The sequence below is a fragment of the Pinus tabuliformis genome, chromosome 6, assembly GCF_031772625.1.
Source record: "Pinus tabuliformis cultivar Carrire ecotype Pingquan chromosome 6, CPIR1, whole genome shotgun sequence".
In the NCBI taxonomy this organism is placed as follows: Eukaryota; Viridiplantae; Streptophyta; class Pinopsida; order Pinales; family Pinaceae; genus Pinus; species Pinus tabuliformis.
In genome coordinates this window covers 269320618-269340415 of record NC_142292.1, presented here as the reverse complement: position 1 = coordinate 269340415, position 19798 = coordinate 269320618, and positions in this window count along the sequence as shown.

Sequence of the window (19798 nt, the reverse complement as noted above, 5' to 3'; positions counted from 1 at the left end):
TGGATGGGATCCAAGTTGGAGGAGTGACTTCAAATCAGACTTGATGGTTGTAATTCATTCTTCTACCTCAATAAAGTATTTGAACCTTTTTCCCATATGCTTATCTTGTTATATGATGCTTATATGTGTGAATGTATCTGATTCCATTTACCTTTATTCAATAGATATTTTGCCTTGAATTGTTCTTTATCTTCTGTTGATGTTTATAGGTACTTCTGAAGCGTGTTAAGCACAGGAAGGAGTGATAGGATCAATACAAAGGAGACAAGAGGAAAGTGGAACTACAAGTAGGTCCTCTCATCTTCTTTATCTTATGGATTGCTTATAGGAAAAGGCTAAAGTGCTTTAAACTGTTGTTCTAGATATGACTACTTATCTATGGAATTAGTATTTATCCATAGATACCAAATTCTCCATAACAAATTAGCGACCATACTAAGGAAGATCATCCTTCCTAGTAGGTTATCCACCTCCTAGGACACTCTTGTAGACCCTACTTGTGTTCATTGATTGTAGTTCAGCTCTTTTGCATTGAATTTTGGTAAAAACTATGTCAAATTGCCTCTTGAAATGGCTCACTGTCACCAGCATAGGCTTGTGAGGGACACAGTGTGCTGCAAAGCACCCTTGGCTTAGGGATAGTGCTCTGAAGTTCACTGTCTCCCATTCAGGGCTACGCTGATCCTCCTTAAGCCAAAAATTCTACCTTTGGCTTGATATTTTCCAAATTTCCTTTTGAAGTGGTTTGCTGAAAGATCAATGATTGTCATGTCTCTGAAATCAAGACTGTATCTCCTTTGCTAGCCCTACTTTGACTTGATTGATTAATGTTTCTTAAATTATTTCTTTTTCATTATCAATTCATCGTCAAAGTTAGATTATAGTTAATTAATCTTTGTTTGAAAGAAAGTGTCGTAAAAGTCTTCTTTTCCTTCAAAACAGAACTTTTCTAAAGTCTTTGTTCTTGTAAAAATATTGACTGATTGTATGTGCATTAGTTTCCTTTTGTTTATAATAGCATTAAGGGAATTGAAAAGAAAAATTTGCATTGTGCATTGAAAAAGTTTGCATGTGCTCATAGGAATAGTTTAGGGAAATTGCATTAGATTGTGCTCTTTGCTCTTTGATTGAAAGAAATCTGATTACTCTATCCCTACTAGCTAAGGTTTTCATTGTTCAAATTAAATGAAAAGTTTGTTTCTCATGACAGTTGCATTCTAGGAATTGAAAACATACATCACGTGGTGAACCTTGAAAGGCAAATTATAAAGAAGATCAACTTAAAAGTTATCCAATTAACCTAATGGAGCATTTTCACCTAATGAATAACATTTAGAGGTTCTAGGCTAGAGACGTGTTCCAACATCGTAAAACATAGTAGTTGTCACTAACTTGTATGTAATACATCTTGAGTGTGATATCTCATTCCACGTACGTGAGTATATCGTAGCTTGTCCACGTACCTTCGGGTATATAGGGCGGTGTTACAATACGTAAAGTATATGGGAATGCTCTCACTGTGCGGTTTTGCACTAGACAACGCTAATACGAATTGGGCCTCCACATACTTTCGGGTATATATGGGAGGATAACACTAGGTTGCTATCCATCCTTAGGAAACTAAGTCGGCCGCCTTGTACTATGTGATACATCGAACACAGCATTCAGGGTGATTGCTTGCCTGTAATTCTCAGTTCACTGGGAGGTATTCTGCTGTTCTTAGTACTTGGTAATCCTTTTTCTTGGATCATCCCTCTTTTGTTTTGTTTTTTTATTTTGATTAAAATAAATTTAATTGACTACGGATAACATCCTCCATGCTCACTCCTTAGTTGATCTTAGGTTGAGACATATGGTGACAAATTCGTAGTCCCCCGATTAAGGAATTCCTTTTGATGGGAATCCTAGTCCTTTTCCTCCTTTTAGAAATATTAGTGTTCCTTATATGGCTACATTATCCCTTTCAGGATTTACCATTGGCTTGACAGTATGGTTTTTTTCAACCTCTTTGGTTCAAAATGTCGTGATTTCTCCACAATCGAGTACTCCTCCAATTGGAAAAAATCAAACTGCAGTTGATCCTAAAGTTGACCCTTTGCCTTCTTCGTTAGTTTTTTGTTCCTCCCCTTCTTCCTCTTACCTTGGTGAAAGTATTGACACCAGTAACCAGGTGGCTAAGAAGAAGAAGAAAGGGAAGAAGAAGAAGAAGAAGAAGAAGAAAAAGCCAATTCAACATGGGGGCAACCAAGAAACCATTTCTTTGAATGCAACTTCTGATGACAAACCGACCGATAAGACTCACAAAGTTCGATATCCATGCAAACATTGTACAGGAGACCATCTTCTTCGAAATTGTCTTGATATTCCTTAGATCTTAGAAGAATGGTCTTCTCATTCACATCGTCCTATGTCATCAACTTTTGTAGATCATGTTGGTGACACACCATCAACTAGTGGTAGTAATGTTCATGGAAAGAAGGTTAAAGTTAAGTTTCCCTGTAGGTTATGTGATGAGAATCACCCCATTCACCTTTGTCCCTATCTAGATGAAGAAAAAACAGAGTTGGATAACCATCCTGCTTCTCTGCAACGACTTCCATCGGGTTACAAGAGACTCTCCCTTAATCCTTCATTATTTAATGAATTGACTGACCAAAATCAACAGTGGTTCAAACCCACTATCTCTGAAAGTGAATTCCATGAGTCTATACCTGACCCAAATCAACAGGTCATGGAAACAATTGACCCGATTTCACCTTCAGTTAATCAAACCTTTCTCGTAGATAGTGAGTATGATACCACTCAGGTTCTTTTTGTTTCTTTATATTCCAATGAGATTGGAGGCAACTCTCCTGTTCCATCAAGACAAGAGGAAAATCCTCCTATTCTCGTAACTCAAGTGGGTAATTCTCCCATTCTTTTAGTACCCCCTCCAAGTAGTCTGGTCACTTCCTTTGATTGGAATCGATTGGTAGGATTCTGTCTTCCTTATTATGTGCCTTTCCAGATCATAGTATAGGTTTTTAATATGATTGTATCTGGCACTATTATGGATGAAGGTGCATCTATGAGTATTGTTTCCTCCACTGCTTGGCAAGCACTCAGTTTGCTACCGCTTGTGTTAGTTACCTAGAATCTGTTGGCTTTTAACAGAGGAACCAATCAACCATTAGGGATCCTCCCTCAGTTACCTATTACTTTGGGAGAAAAAATTGTTTATCTCAATGTGATGGTAGTCTCAGGCCCTTTAGATTACAATTTACTTCTTGGGTGTGACCATGTTTATGACATGGGAGCTATTGTTTCAACACTCTTTCAAGTGATTTTTTTCACACATGAAGGCATAATTGTCACCATTGACCAACTTTCATTTCCTGGTCCAAATATGGCTTCCAGTCAACCATATTCCCTAAATGGTCCATTTTTACCAATGGTATCTTACCCACCACGGGTTAATTATGTGGCAACCTATTCCATGCTTACATCAATGGACGATCAATTCAGTGATGTTGTACATTATGTACTGGGGGCATTGGAACTAGATATCTCCAATGGATTCTTTGCTACGAATCCCTTCCAGAGCATTGTTCTCCCATCCGATGAGAACCTCTTGGAAGTCATGACCTCTTATGAGTCGTGATTGAGGAAAATGAGGATAATTTGTTGTCTTGTGTCAAACTTGTTAAAAAATGAAACAAGGAATACAAGGATAGTTCCCGGTCTTGTGTCAACCTCGTTAAAAATGAAACAAGGAATATGAGGATAGTTCTTGGTCTTGGGTCAAACTCATTAAAAAATGAAACAAGGAATACAAGCATAGTTCCTTGTCTTGTGTCAAGTTCATTAAAAATGAAATAAGGAATATGAGGATAGTTCCTTGTCTTGTATCAACCTCGTTAAAAAATGAAACCAAGGATATGAGGGTAGTTCCTGGTCTTTTTTCAACCTCGTTTAAAAATGAAACAAAGGGTATGAGCATAGTTCCTTGTCTTATGTCAACCTTGCTAAAAAATGAAACAAGGAATATGAGGATAGTTTTACTGTGTCAACCCTCATTAAAAAATGAAACAACTCCCATGAGGAGAGTTCCTTGTCTTGTGTCAACCTCGTTAAAAAATGAAAACAAGGAGTATGAGCATAGTTCCTTGTCTTGTGTCAAGCTCTTTAAAAAATGAAACAAGGAATCTGAGTAGAGTTCCTTGTCTTGTGTCAAGCTCATTAAAAAATGAAAGAAGGTCCCCTGGAGCAAAGTTCCAAGTTGAGTCTTTGAGTAGATCTCGTAAAATCCCAGTCGAGTCATTCACTTGATCTCGTATATGAACCTTCATTCCATCCACCTCATAGCCACAAGTAGTCTACTTAGGTGAATGTAATGAAGCTTGGGGGACATGCACATAGTGGTAAAGTTAAGTTGCCTTGTAGGTTATGTGAAGGGAATCACCCCATTCACATTTGTCCCTATCTAGACAAAGCTAAAAAGGTGTTGGATAACCATCCCGCTTCACCACAGGGACTTCCATCTGGTTACAAGAGACTCTCCCTTTCATCATGCTGGGGGCATGTAAAACAATCTCAAGCATAGTTATTCATTTCATGATTGTGTAAAAATGAAATTGAATTCAAGCATAGTTCTTCATTTTAAGCTTGTGTAAAAATGAAACTGAATCCAAGCATAGTTTTTCGTTTCAAGCTTGTGTAAACATGAAACTGAATCCAAGCATAGTTCCCTATTGTTCAAGCTTGTGTAAAAGTCAACCCATTTCCATTTTTAACCCTTGTGATTTCCATTCTATTAGCATTTTTCATCAGATGAGCCTTGGTTGTTTTCATCCCATCGCCACCATCCCTTAGGCGGAGCATATGCTTTCACTTGCTTGTTTTAACCTTTTTGAGGAACAGTTGCAATGAGTGGTCTTATTAGCCAACCTCTTCACATAAATCAACATGTTTTGAGAGGTTCCAACATCACTGGAACCAATTGCTATCCTAGACACCACTCATTCCTCAAAGTGGAGTTCTCTTTATGCTCTTTTCAGACTGTCTAAACATGAAAATATTGTTGAGCACTTGTCCTTTTTAGCTCATTAATGGATCAGAAATGACATCTACTCAGTATAAGTTTAACCCTTTTTTGGGCTACGATAGATTAACTATGAAAAGGAATACGTTGACCGAGCATGGTTAATAGGTTCTCTCTTGTATTGTTTTATGCTTTTTTGGGCTTGAGAGACAAATCAACGAAAAAAGAACGTGTGGAATTTTCTTTTTGCCCCTTTTAAAACTCTCTAAACATGAAAAGAACCAAGTTATATTTGTCGTTAAACTCTTTAAAACATCAAATAGCGACAAACTTGTCCATATAGACAAGATTGAGTTTCACCTTCGCTAGACTCGTTAAAACATCACATAGTGATAGATTCACCCGAAGGGTGGAATTATACAACAAGCCTATGTTATCCTCCTCAAGCTTAATAAAAAATAAAGAGTTACTGGTTAGCAATGACTAGGGAAAAGGGAAAAAGGGGAAACCACTTTATGGTAGCAAGTTTCTCTTGAACATGACACTTTCACTTCATCACCGTGACTATTTGGGTTGGGTTATTAGCTTGATGGTTATCATAATGTAGGTCTATCATGCCATCCATCACTTTGTTTTGGGTCAATGCTACCAATTCATTTCAGTGTTGCTGACATGTTCACGAGAAGTCACCCAGTTAAAATTCATCCTTTGCAATACCATAAACCTTCATTTTCATGACCGACATTCCTGAACCTTGTGTCATTAGTCAAATTCTGTCTCCAAAATCATTACACTCATTTCATGTTGTTGATGTGGGATACATCAAGGCCCTCCTGCAATGAGTCACTTCTTGTTGACATCAACACATTATCCAAGAAGTTGACTTAGAAATACCCTTCCAGTACCTTGAGGCTTGCATACATCAATGCCAAGTTTCTCGCTTCCGGCGATAGGTTGACATCACTGCCCTTCGACCGAAATACTTTTTATGGTGTTCAACATCAAATCATCCATTCACACCATGCAGAATGTAATGCAGTACCTTGAGAATCATTATCATTATCGGTGATTTCTCTCGTGTCTGTTAATGGCTTACATCATTGGTTGGTAATCAAATGTTGTCTTCCCATGTTTGACTTTAGATGACGTATTCACATGGTTAGACTTGTACTTGAGCAAATGATTGAACGATATAGAAGACCCCAGATCTAGTTTCACCCATCCGAGCTGCGATTTCAGGAGTACTGAATCATATGTACAATGGCTTTACATTGATGGTCATTCTGATCATGGGTCTATATCTGTAGATGATCGTTTCTGTACATGTAATGAAAGTTTATATTCTAATCATGGGTATGCCTTCCCTCATAAATTCATGTAAAAGATCAAGATATCATGATATATGTATTGTAAGATGCAGGTCACCTTCCACTTCAAAACCTTGTCATCCATCGTAAAGAATTTCATTCGACATTAACATTTTTTTGACTTCATGCTTTAGCCGGAAGCTATTACAGTTCCATTTGGGCACATCACTCCCATCATCTAGATCATTGTTTTAGGGTTCATCAAACCCTAATTTTAGTTGCTAAATGCCCTAAACAAGTCACCCTTTTGAATGCCTCCTCCCCAAATAGTTTCATGACTTGAAGACATCTTGAAATGACCTGTAAAGGGACCAATGCAGGTAGACCCATGTAAGGGTGTGCTATAGAGTAGTTGAGTCCATGCCAAGGTGCTCTGCAGAGCACTTAGGCCCTCTTTCACCTGTGCTAGTCGAGATTGAGTGAAATTCACATAGGGTTTGGTGAATATTCTTATCTCTTGGAGTCATCTATAAGTTTCCCTCACTTATCAACTCCTATGAGCTCGAAAATAGATGAGGAATGAGTTAAGATGCATCCTATCCTCTCATCCCTTCCTCCATGGAACTAATTCTAAGTATGGAAGGCCATTCAATACCCCCTTTTATCACATAACCTCCTCCATATTCCTATAAATTGAGCACTCATCTAAGTGATTGAGGGCTAGACTATGTTGAATTGTAAGGAGATAATGTTGCTATGAGAGTTGTCTTTGAGACAAGTATTGTTATGCTACAAGTTATTCATGCTTTTGATGTGATGTGGATTGGATCCAAGCTGGAGGAGTGACTTCGAATCAGACTTGGTGGTTGTAATTCCTTCTTCTATTTCAATAAGAACCTTTTTCCCATATGCTTATCTTGTTATATAATGCTTATAACTTCTATAACTGTGGAAGACCATTAATATAACTTCTATATACACCTGTAGACCCTTGAGGTGCATTATGATGATGTAGCATGTAGATTGTTCCCATGTACTTTGGTTGGTCGCGTAGCTAATTGGTATCACAACCTTCCACCGAACTCTATACACAACTCGGTTGCATTCAAATGCATGTTCCTTGAGAAGTTCGTTGATGAAAAGACCCCAGCCATGCTACTCAAAGAGTTGGGAAGCCTCAAGATGGAAGGAAAAGAGAAAGTGAAAGATTTCAATCAGAGGTTTACACGTATATTGAAGAAGTTCATAGCGAACATTAAACCTCATGACCCCATCACCACTAATTACTACATGTCCACACTGCCAACAAGCATTGTGCAGTTCGTTAAGAGATATGCGAAACCAACATTGTTGGAAAACTGTGAAGAGACTATCGCTATTGAGAAAGACCTACATGGAGTCAGAGTAATCAATTATGATGAATAGACAAAGGACTCCAAGGATGCAAGAAGGAAGTCCCAATCAATGGTGAGCAAGGGTAGAGACAAAGAAACAACCGATATTGATACCCTCCCTCGTCTTGTCAAGAGCTTGTCCAATGAGATGTCCAAACTCAAACTACATAGAATAGACACATTTGTAAGAAGTCACCCGCCTAGGAAAAGACAGGCAAGCAACTCATCAAGCACCAACTAGTTTGTTTCAAAAACTATGTAGAAGCCTGTGTTCTAGCTCGAGCAGTGTGCAGATATGAAATTTTTTTCTTTCCACAAAGAGCATCATCCTGAGAACTCTTGTTCGGGGGTGAAGCAACTCACAAATTCTTTTTATAGTCGTACACTCAATGTAAGAAGTAATATGCAGGAGCAACTAGAAGACATGGACAATGGTAACGAGGTTACACTTGATGAGCCATCAAGCTCTGAGCATGTGGTGAACATGTATCAGTGCTTGCAAACGATGTCAAAGACGAAAACCGAGAAGTAGCCACGAAAGAAAACTAACCATTTCAATATTATGAGTAAAGGGGCTCCCCCCAAACATAGGGAGATGCAAGAAAAGGTTAGACTGCTGATAAGGAAGACCAACCCACCAGCTACCCCAAAGAAGAAAACAAAAAGCAAGTCTAGGAGGACAATGGTGGACAAAAGCACATCCATGAGCAACAAGATACAAAATACTCTGTCGGATAACACGAACACTAATGTTACCCTGGACACCTCGGTGAGTCTACCACCTTTGGATTACAAAATTTTTGATGACATGAAGAAAACTTGGGAAAACATCAGCTTGTTTGAGTTGGCTAAGATCCAAAGTCAGCGAGATATCCTGCTATTCACATTGGGACAAATCGCGGCAGACAACACAACCTCTACTAGAAAGGGAGCAAGCACACCTCTTGGATCACTTTCAACTGTTGTCAGTACACTCTAGATGGAAGAAGAAAACTCGGGTTGCCCTCCATTCCTGCTATCTTTTGAATTTTTGAACTATAATGTTCATAACTATTTGGTTGATTTTGGCGTGGCAACCAATGTCATGCCTCTCTCCATCGCTAAAAGGATCAATGCACAATGGAGTGCGACATCTGCACGAATCATCCAACTTGATCGAACATTGGTACCAGTCGTTGGTGAATTACAAGATGTGATCATTCGACTATCTGATGATAGTTGAGTCCAAAAATGCATCAACATAGTGGTTGTGGATATCCTAGAAGCATATGGTCTATTACTCAGTAGAGACTGGTCCAACAAGTTAGATGGATATTTTGCTACAAACTAGTCTCACATGTGACTTCTGTACAAGGGAAAGTGAAACCAAATCTGGGTAGAATCTAAGAGATACATGAAGCATAATGCCACTCCCATAAATGGCGAGAATAAACCATTGGCTTTCACAAAACTCGTGTTTTGAAACTGCCTCCTTGAGACAACATTGGGGTGTTATCCTACATGGCCAACTCCAACCCCACCAGATGCACAATTGGGGCTCCTTCCTTGCCCAAATGATGGTAATGAAACTTGTACAACACATTGTACCAATAGTAGCAGTAGTAGCAGCAGTACCAACACATCAAGTGGTGCATGTACAAATGAGTTGTGGACTATGTACTTTGATGGATCAAGCACATAGAAGGACTTAGGAGTTGGGTGTGTTCTAATCGACCCTTGCAACAAGAAGCATCTGGTGTCAAGTTGCTTGGAGTTTTAGTGCACGAACAATGTCCCAGAATATGAAGCACTCATGTTAGGCTTGTAGAAATCCATCAGCCTCAATGTGGTCATGCTCAAAGTGGTACTTGATTCAGAGATAATGGTATGACAGGTACGTAACACCATTCACTTTTTATCACTGCATCTCAAAAGTTACCAAGAAGAGATATGGCGACTATTATCAAACTTCCAAGAATTTAATATCATTTTTGTACCACGTATGCATAATGCAGCTACCAATGCACTGGCAAATGCAGCCCTGAGAATGTCACCAATTAGGGATAGATTTACTATTGAAATTTTGTACAAACCATCTATCCCGGACAACATAAATAACTTAAGTGTGTTTAATGATGACCAACCGATACTACATTTTATGGCAAACATTGATGTCTTCAAATATGTAGTGATAGATGATGACGAGCACAAGAACTCTCTGCAAGCTGAAGCTGGTAACATGAAAGGCCACATTATCACAAAAGGTGTCGCAAAATTGGAAAATCTATATGACTTGCAAGAAGGGTTCCAGGGTCCAAGGAACAACAAGACCCACAGTTCCACCATGAGGCATGCATTGATAAACCTAGGAACATAATAGGATCCAAAGTTTGTCAATTTGGTATATGTTGTACACAGCTAGAGCAGAAAGCCTTTATCCACTTGTTCAACTAGTACCGAGATGTGTCCGTGTGGATGTATGATGACCTGAAAACTTATGACACATGGATCATCAAACATATCATCCCAATTAAAGAAGGGGTCAAGCCATATCAGCAAAAGCTGAGGAAAGTACATCCATCGCTTGAACCCCTCATACAGAAAGAGCTTACTAAGTTGTTGGATGCATGGATCATATACAGAGTTTGACATTCCACATGGGTCTCCAATGTTGTTCCTATACGAAAGAAGTCTTGGGAAATCTGCTTGTGTGTCGATTTCCGGAACGTAAATGCACCTCGGACAAAGACAACTACCCCATGCCGTCCATGGACCATATTTTGCAAATAATATCTAGGGCACAGATGTTCTCTCTCCTTGATGGTTTCTTAGGATACAGTTAGGTTCTAGTAGCAGAACCTGACAGACTCAAAACTACTTTCCATACCAACTGGGTATGTTCGCTTATAGATGAATGTCATTTGGGCTTGTAAATGTAGGCGCAACATTTCAGTGTGTTATGGACATCACGTTTCGTAGACTCATTGGAAAGAGCATGGTGGTATACCTCAATGATGTGACTGTGTTCTCAAGAAAACGATAAGACCACATACGCCATCTTAAGAAAAATTTTGAGCGATGCCAAAGATATGGGATTTCCTTGAATCCAAAGAAGAATGTATTCACTGTGTTGGAGGGAAACCTCCTTGAACACATTGTTGCAAAGAGCGGGATCAAGGTGGATCCAGATTAGGTCCAAGCCATCACACAGCTTCCTCACCCATTCCACAAGAAATCCATGCAGTCCTTCTTAGGCAAGATAAAATTCCTCCGTAAGTTCATCTCGTATTATGCGCAGATAGTTAAGCCTATGCAGGACATGATAATGAAAGATGTAGTGTACAACTGGGGTAAGAAAGAAAGTATGAATTCGTCTAGATCAAGCAGGCCATTGCAAAAGTTCTTGCACTGTACAACCCAGATTTCAAGAAATATTTCCTATTATACACCTTTGCTTCCGATAACTCACTAGCTGCAGTACTCACTCAGAAAGACAAATCTAATGATGAACATCCTATCTCTTTCATGAGTGCAAGCATGCAGGGAGCAAAGCTCAACTACCCCTCCATTGATAAGCAAGCTTATGTAGTTTACAAGGTGGTGAAACACTTGAAGCCCTACTTGCTGAAGAACCACTACATAGTCTTCATCCCCCACCCAGTAGTCCACAAATTGCTAGTACAACAAGAGTTGGGAGAACAATGTGAAAATTGGATGACAGACTTGCAAAAATATGATCTTGAAATCAAGCTAGTGCACATGGTCAAAGGACATGGGTTCTGTAGACTTGCAACTGAAGCAATGCATGCTCCGGAGAATGAAGGGGTCACCGGTTGGGAGTAGGAGATTGAGATGTATGACATAAGGCGAGCAACGCCCACAAAAGAAGGAACTTCTTGGTACATAGATGTGTGCAAGTACCTTGAGCATGGCACCATACTCTCTCACTTTTCTATCAGACATAACAGGGCATTGTGCCTAAAAGCCTTAGCATATTAGTTGGTGCAAGGAATGCTTTACATAAAGCATAGTAATGGAGCTTTTCTCATGTGCCTGGAGGCACATGAATAAGAGAAGGTACTTCAAGATCTGCATGACGAACCTGCCAAGGGTCACTTTGCGGGAAATACCACTGCACACAAGGTTATGCAAGCTAGTTTTTACTGACCGACATTATTCAAGGATGCACATGCCTATGCCTACAACTACTCGGTCTGTCAGTGATGCATCGACATAACATGAAGATCAGTAGCCCCACTCTACCCTATTGCAGTGACTGAACCATTCCAACAATGGGGCCTGGACATCGTTGGGGAAATTTTCTCGCATTCATCAAAACAACACCGCTATATCCTAACACCAACTAACTACTTTACACGGTGGATAGAAGCAATTCCACTCAAACAAGTGAACAACTGCGAGGTCATCAACTTCCTCGTGCAGAATATCATCTCATGCTTCGACATTCTAGTATCACTTGTTTTTTATAATGAAACTTATTTTTCATCTTTGAAACTCTATGACTTTGCATTATAGAGTGGTATTGTGCTAAAGCATTCATCGAATTACTACCTGCAAGGAAACGGTCTAGCAGAGTCCACAAATAAAAACCTCATATGTATAATCAAGAGGACCGTTTTCTCTGAGCAGTGTAACTAGTACACTGCCCTGACGAATGCACTATGGGCTGACCATGTAACACCTAAGATCTCTCTAAATACCCCATCGTACTTCCTAGTTTACAGTAAAGAAGCAATCCTCTTGCCAAATATCTACTTGCCTGCACTTCAGCTTTCTCAAGAATCCCAAGGCATTCCTTGCCAGCTAGTTTAGCATAGGATGGATGCTCTCCATAAGCTTCAAGAAGAAAGAATGAAAGCAAAACAAAAATTCACACTCCACCAAAACCGTATCAAGGCGTGGTTCAATAAGAATTTTGCAGGGAATGCTCGCTTCGATGTTTTGAAATGGGATAAGCCCCATGAAGACAAAGGAAAACATACGAAGTTCCAGTCCTTGTGGATTGGCCCGTACATGGTCCACAAGAAGCTTGGCCCACACACGTATCATTTGCGATCACTTGACAGAAGGATTGAAAACCTTCCTATTAACGACCAAGATCTCAAGCATTATTTTCAGTAGGCCGGGCTGCGCCTGTGCCATGTACATAGTCTACTTGCTGCTTGTTGTTTTCATCATGTTTATTTTTCTTATCATCTTTGTTTTGGCTTTGTTTGATTCTGCTTACTATTTTTTTCATGTTCATTTTGTTTATTTAATATATTACTATTTTTGTTTATGGAAATAAGTGCTTCCAACTACTATGTTCTGGCTTTTAAATACAGTATGTGGATGAAAATTGAGGAAAACTTGTGACACTACAGCACTTGGCCAGTCGTGTGTCTGTCTTCATTGTGCTTGGTTATAACCTTCGGTTGATGAAGTCTTGATAGAAAATACGAACCATTTATAATGGAATTTTTGGTCCAACCATGAACCTGTGTCCACTAGTAAGCCCCATGCCTATATTCAACCTTCTGCTCTGTATGTTCAAGCTCATCCAACTAGTAGAAACGGAGAAGGGGAAAATCTAAATAAGAAAACTTATGTTAGAGGTCTTACATGCTTCTCTGGAGGAACAACCTCTTTTGCTCTCAATAAGTCAGGATCCCTCTTCCGCCCCAAAAACTAATAAGTGACTATGCACAGTCATCTTGAAAAATAAAAAGAAAAAATAAGAGAAAGGCTTCTTGCACAGAGAGGTGAAGCATGCAACTCCATCGGGGTACTGACCAGGCTCGCTCGCAGTGGAGAAATGTGTGTGTTCCTATGTGACTCTGCTAGGGTACTGTCCAGGCCTGCCGATAGTGGATCAATACTAGAGATGAGAACCTATACTCTAAAAATATTCAACTCGCGAGCTAAACTACCCTTCCCGAATTTGAAACACTGAGATCTAAGTTGAACTTTTGATTGTGTTTGACTGAGTTGGAAAAGGGTGAACCATGTATGTCAATGGGGTAAGTGGGGAAACTGAAGTAACCCACACAGTAATTCAATACTCCCGGAAAGACCAAGGCCCTATGCTAGCAATGAACCGAAATATAGAAGTTGGAGTTCTCCCATTGTGTCGCCAAGTGTTGTAGCGACTACAACGACTTTCCAAAACTTTGGCCTGCACCAATTCCAGAGCCTCACTTGAGAGCTTCACTTGATGACTGCACACACTTGGGTTCACTCTGGGAGCTCATGTGAGTATTTACATCCACCTTGCTTCTTCATTTCATTCAAGTTTTTGCATGCTGGTGTCTAAGTCATGTTTGCGACCATGTTATGGTTATGCTCAAAGTTTTTGCTTCATATGTGCTAGTTGTGTTCGCTATGAAAGCATTTTTCACACTCACACATGGATTCACATTCAATGTCATGCAAGTGTCATCTTGATCAATGAATGGTCAATCACGAGTGTCGCACTTGTCACTTGCATCGTTGGTCAGTCATGTTGAACATGTGTGTCTAGATGGTTTGGGTTGTTTTGATGTCGATTCATGTGAGTGTGTTTTCATATGATCACTTATGAATCTTTCGATCATTCACACACTTAGTCATTTTTTCTAAATTTCTCATGACTAGACTCCCATCTGATAGCTGGAACATCACCCCACTTTCGACTCGATCGACTGTCAATCAGAACATCGAGGAAATACCAAGCTAGTCTTTTCAAGCTATGTTGCCTGCAAGCATTCTATCAACCCTCATGTTGGCCACATGGATAGTCAGACCCTACAGTCACCCTAGCACTGACTCCCCTCAAGAATTGTGCAGAGGCCATTGACCTTACTTGCTTAGCTGAATGAGGAAATTGCGCAGAAAGGTCAGACAGACACCAAGTGCCTGTCCTTGTTTCCCTCGGAAAATTATGCAGTTTTCCCAGTTAGTCATCCTGACAGTCGACCAACTATTCGTCTCATAAATTGCATAGTTTTCATGAGCAGGCCTTCTGCTACTTAGCAGTCAGCTCAGCTCATAAATTGTGTAGAGATGATCAGCAGGCCAGCCTCTCGGCCTTAGTGCAGTTTCCCCGCCAGCATCTCCTAGCAGTAGACTACCAGTTCCCTATAGGAATTGCGCAGTTTCTGCTACCAATGACTAAGAAGACAACTTCTAGTTCCCTCTATGAATTGTGTAGTTTTAGCTGCCAGTGAACCCAGCCGCCAATTTCCAATTTCCTTTGGGAATTGTGCAGTTTGGCTGCCAATCTCCTGGGCAGTTCCTCCCAAAAAATGTACAATTTCTACCTGCTGACCCTTCATGTAGCCTAACTTGTTCCTTTGGAAAATTGTGCAAATATGGCTGTCCTACCCACACTGTTAGTTTGTTCTGAAAAATGCACAAATCATGCTTGCTTTGCCTTCCTGCAACCCAGATTGTCCCTCCCAAAATTTGTGCAATTTCTCCTCCCAACCGAGCTAGACCTCACAGACAGTCACTGTCGACTCAGATTTCCCATCTCCATCACTTAGTGGCTCTTATGCAGTTTTCATCAGAAATGCTCGGAGCCATCATCCTGCTTCACAACCTTGCTTCCTCTCTCAGTCACCTGCATCCAAAATGATCATGTGTCATGGTAGACTAGGAGGTTTTGGATTTGATGTCATCTTGTCATGAGTGACTGCAGGTACCGATACACCAACAAACATGGCAAGACAATGAATGGGATGAATGAAGGTAGCACATGCAGAAGGATAGGTTCACCAATGGATGAACAAAAAATGCATGCAAAACAGACGAATGCAACCAACATGCACCTTCGTGGGCAGATGAGCCCATCAAGCCTTCCAACATGCAAGTAAGGAATAGTGTGCTAAAGCTTCATCAAGCAAACGAAGTACCATCGAAGACTCTGTGCACTTCGCCATTTAGAGGTGAAGCGATGATACACCATGAAGAAACCCATCACCCAGAAAAACTAAAGCTCGACATGCACTTTAGCAATAGCATGAATGTACCATCATTGCCATGTCAAGTCATGTCATGAGTCATGTCACCCACATCTCTACTATCGGCTTGTTGTAAATCAATGTGATGTAAAGTGGAAGTCGAAGAGACCCACTTGTTGAACAAAGAGTCATGTAAGTCGAAAATTCATGGAAGTCAAATGGTCGTGAGGGTAGTCGAACAACCATAAGGTTCAGTTTCACCCTTTGCTATAAATACCCCCTCATTTGTACATGCAAAGGACTTTTAGACCTTAGCTCCTCCCACATAGCCAAGAGCATCTATAATATTTTCTTTGGGAGTAAGAAATGGCTCCAATGCCCCTCACTCAGGGTTAGTGATGTATGGTGTAATGATGTGTCTTGGAACTTTCACTTAATTCAGAAGCTCGCTAACATGCTAGCATGTTTTCACATATGTATTGTATCTGTTATAAGACTAATCATTAACACTTGTAATGCATGTTGCTTTAACTTGTGTTCTACATCTGAACTATTTCATTTGTTGTAATTCATAATATATTAATGGAAATGTGTTGTATATGTTGTTAAAGTTGTCTCACCTATGTAGAATGCTCTCGTGGACACCAGACAAACCTTTCACGTGAAGCTTTTTGTAACAACAATTTCACTCATTTAGACTGATCCATTGAATGTTGTACATGTTACCTTACCTTGTATGTTGTGACTGTCGCATCTGTGTGGACTGCTCCTCTAGAAGCTGTGCATGTCCTATTTTGTTGTGTGTTCCTAGCCAAGTTGGGATTGCATCCCATCCAACTTGGAACTCACTTTCACCACGCCCCCTTTACAGTGGAAGAACCATTGACATGATTACGCTTACACTCACTAGGCATGTGAAACTCACTTCCTGGAGACAAAGCAAAATACTCTTCGGTGCTGAAAAGGAAGAGTTGATGCAAATCATTAAGACAATGGAAACCAAGCCATCATACCGAATGGGATTTCCACACTAAACGGTGTGAGGTCTAGTTGGGACTTCATACTGGGGTGGTCCCTTGAATTTTGGCGGGTCCAGCATCGTCAACAAGACTGATTCATGATATTTGGGGTAAACCTATGGTATACATATAGGGGTTAGAGATAAGGACCTCATGGGCTTTAGCAAGTATTAGTTCTATGCAACGGAAACCAATGAGGTGTGCGAGTTGTGGACCTCTAGTATGGTTATGGGAACCAGGGATCCAGTTGATATAGGGGACACCCCATTACTTAGTGAATACTATTGGGATAGCTGGTGATCTAGTTCATTATGAGGTTGACACATGGGGGATCACCGAGGTCTTCATCATATGGTGAATTAGATGGGTGTTCAGGATTGGGGCCAACCATGGAGTGAGAGACGCATGAATTACTGATTCCTCTTAGCAGGTTGGGCATAGCCTCAATCATCACATATATTATGGCCGAGAGTTACAGGAGATGAGGCTCTGGTACGAGCATGTTAGATAGTTAGTTGTGACCAGCGTGTTGCAAGGTCTAAAGGATAGATTCTTCCTGCAATGGGCTTGGGACCCTGGCATCACAATAATTGATAGTTCATCTACCTTTGGAGGTGAGTTGGGTTTGATAGGGGAAGATAATTATGAACTTCCATTGAATTTTAGTGATTCTATATTGGCATGGGGGAATTCACTAGCATGCAGGGATGACCAACACGGAGAGTTCATGGGAAGCTCATGCGGGAAAGGATTTATCTCCACAGCAGTTGGATTATATCTTTGCATGCCCACCCTTCGAGTACATGAGATAGAAGACTCAACAAAGTAGCTGCACGGGGAGACAAACAAGAATTTATACGATCACGTCGGTTTCTTTATTGATCGTATGTAGAGGGCTTCGGGTGGCTATACTAGGTTGGACAATGAGTGGATCAATGGGTGCTTGATGTTGACAAGGATGGCTTGGGTCCTAGTATCGAGGGACTCCTTCACGGCAGGATAATGTTGGGGACAGGGATGACTCGGTGGCATATTTGGGACCCTGGTATCGTTTGGAGTAGCCATTTGGGTACGCTGATAGAGGGGCGCTTGTTCATGCATTGCTTGAGGACAAGAAATTTTTGGTGGGAAGGATTGTCATGTCCCCAATTAATAATTTTTCTAAGGGAATTCTCAAGTTTTCAATTTTTGGCAGTTAATAAATATTTGACATATAGAACCCAAGAAATTCAATGGGAAGTGGAGAGTGGGGGCCAATCCAAGGGAATACACGCCCCTTGGAGGAATTCAAATTGGGTGAGAGAGAGAATTTTCTAGATGGTGCCAACAAGGAGCATGAGGGATGGCTATCTATAAATTGGAGGTGAGGCTCTCATTTTAAGGGCTTCTGATCATTTGAAAAACTTTGTTGTTGCTCAAGTTGTTCAGCTCAGTCACAAGTGATGTTGAGCACTAGAGTTTCCTAAGGAGGAAACTCACCCTTCTCTTCGGCAGATTATGAGTGCCACCCTCTGAAGGTCTCACCATTATCTTGTGGAGGTAGGGAGAGGCATAACAAAAATTCCATGAATTTTCTGAGCTAAACTGGGATGTAGAATTAGAGCTACGCTATCCTTTGGGGAGTTGGTGTCGGGAATTAGAAGCCACAAAATTTGTTGGACACTACTGGTATAATTTGTTGGAGGAGAGGATAGGATTGCAGAGCATAAGTGAGCCCTTCTCACCAGTACAAATTACTCATGTTGAGCCTACAAAGTTACTACCTAGGCCCGCACAGTAATTGAGAGGGAGTTGTTGTGGGTGGTCTTGGTCAGAGGGATTTGGAGCTGGGTTTTGTGGGAGTTAGAAGGGAGCCAAGGGGAGATTTTCCACTATTTTAGAGGGATGTAAAGACAAAAATCCATGCAGACCGAAATTTACTGGTAGTGGAGAAGTGCTGGGAATTTGGGGTCAATTTTAGAGTGTCAAAACTAGCAAAAAATATTTTCTGGGTTTTTCTAGGTTTTTGACAAGAATCCCATATCCAAATTTGTAGAATTTTCTAGGCATATTTGAGGGGCCAAATCAGGATCTCAACACAAAGAGCTGTGTAGAATTACTAGGGCTAGTGCACATTTTTGGAAGATAAACTCTTGCAGCAGTGGGGCATTGATATATCGACTAATAAGGATTGTAGCTTACCTTGTGCAAGCCTAGGCACACTCTTTCTATTTCACTTTGTACTCCAATAGTTATATATAATAAAATTACCCATTTTGGCTTGTTTGTTGAATTGCCTTGCATATTTTGTTATCACTGCAAATTTTTCCATTATGAATATTACATTATGCTATGTTAAACTATTATATTATAGTTATGCACAATGTACATATCACATTATGTTATGAAATATATATATATATATATATGTTATGATAAATAGTTATAAAATTATCTTATGTTAAGTATATATAGAATTATAATATATAAGTATATGATGTTATAATATAATAGTTAAATTATATATATATATATATATATATATATATATATATATATATAACAAGTTAGGTTAAATATAAAACTATGCTATGTTAGTTATATATATATATATATATATATATATATAATTATAATTATAAAACTATTTTATGTTATGTTATAAATAATATTTATGGAATTATAATATCTTTAGTTATGTGATATGTTATAACTTTAACTTTATAATATAATTAAATAATTATAGTTATATTTAAATAATTATATAATTATGAAATAGTTATAGTTATATTACATACTATGCTATATGTGTGTTATGTTAAATAATAATAAAGTTGTTGAATTGAGGGATATCAAGTTTATGAGAGATTTTTCGGCGTAAATCACATGATATTTTATTTGTCGACACGTTTCGAACCAACCAGTGTGGTTCATCGTTAGGACAAGTTGAAGAATCAGATCTATATTGCATGTTAAATAATCAGAGCACAACATCCAACGGCTATAATTTTTGACTAGGCAACATCTATGTAGACTAACTAACGGCTAAATTTGACTAGGAAACGACTAGTTGGACCAGACCGAGGGAAAAGGTGGCATAACTATATTTAATTAAAAATTAAAAATTAAAATAAGTTAAAGTTATGGATTTAAATAATTA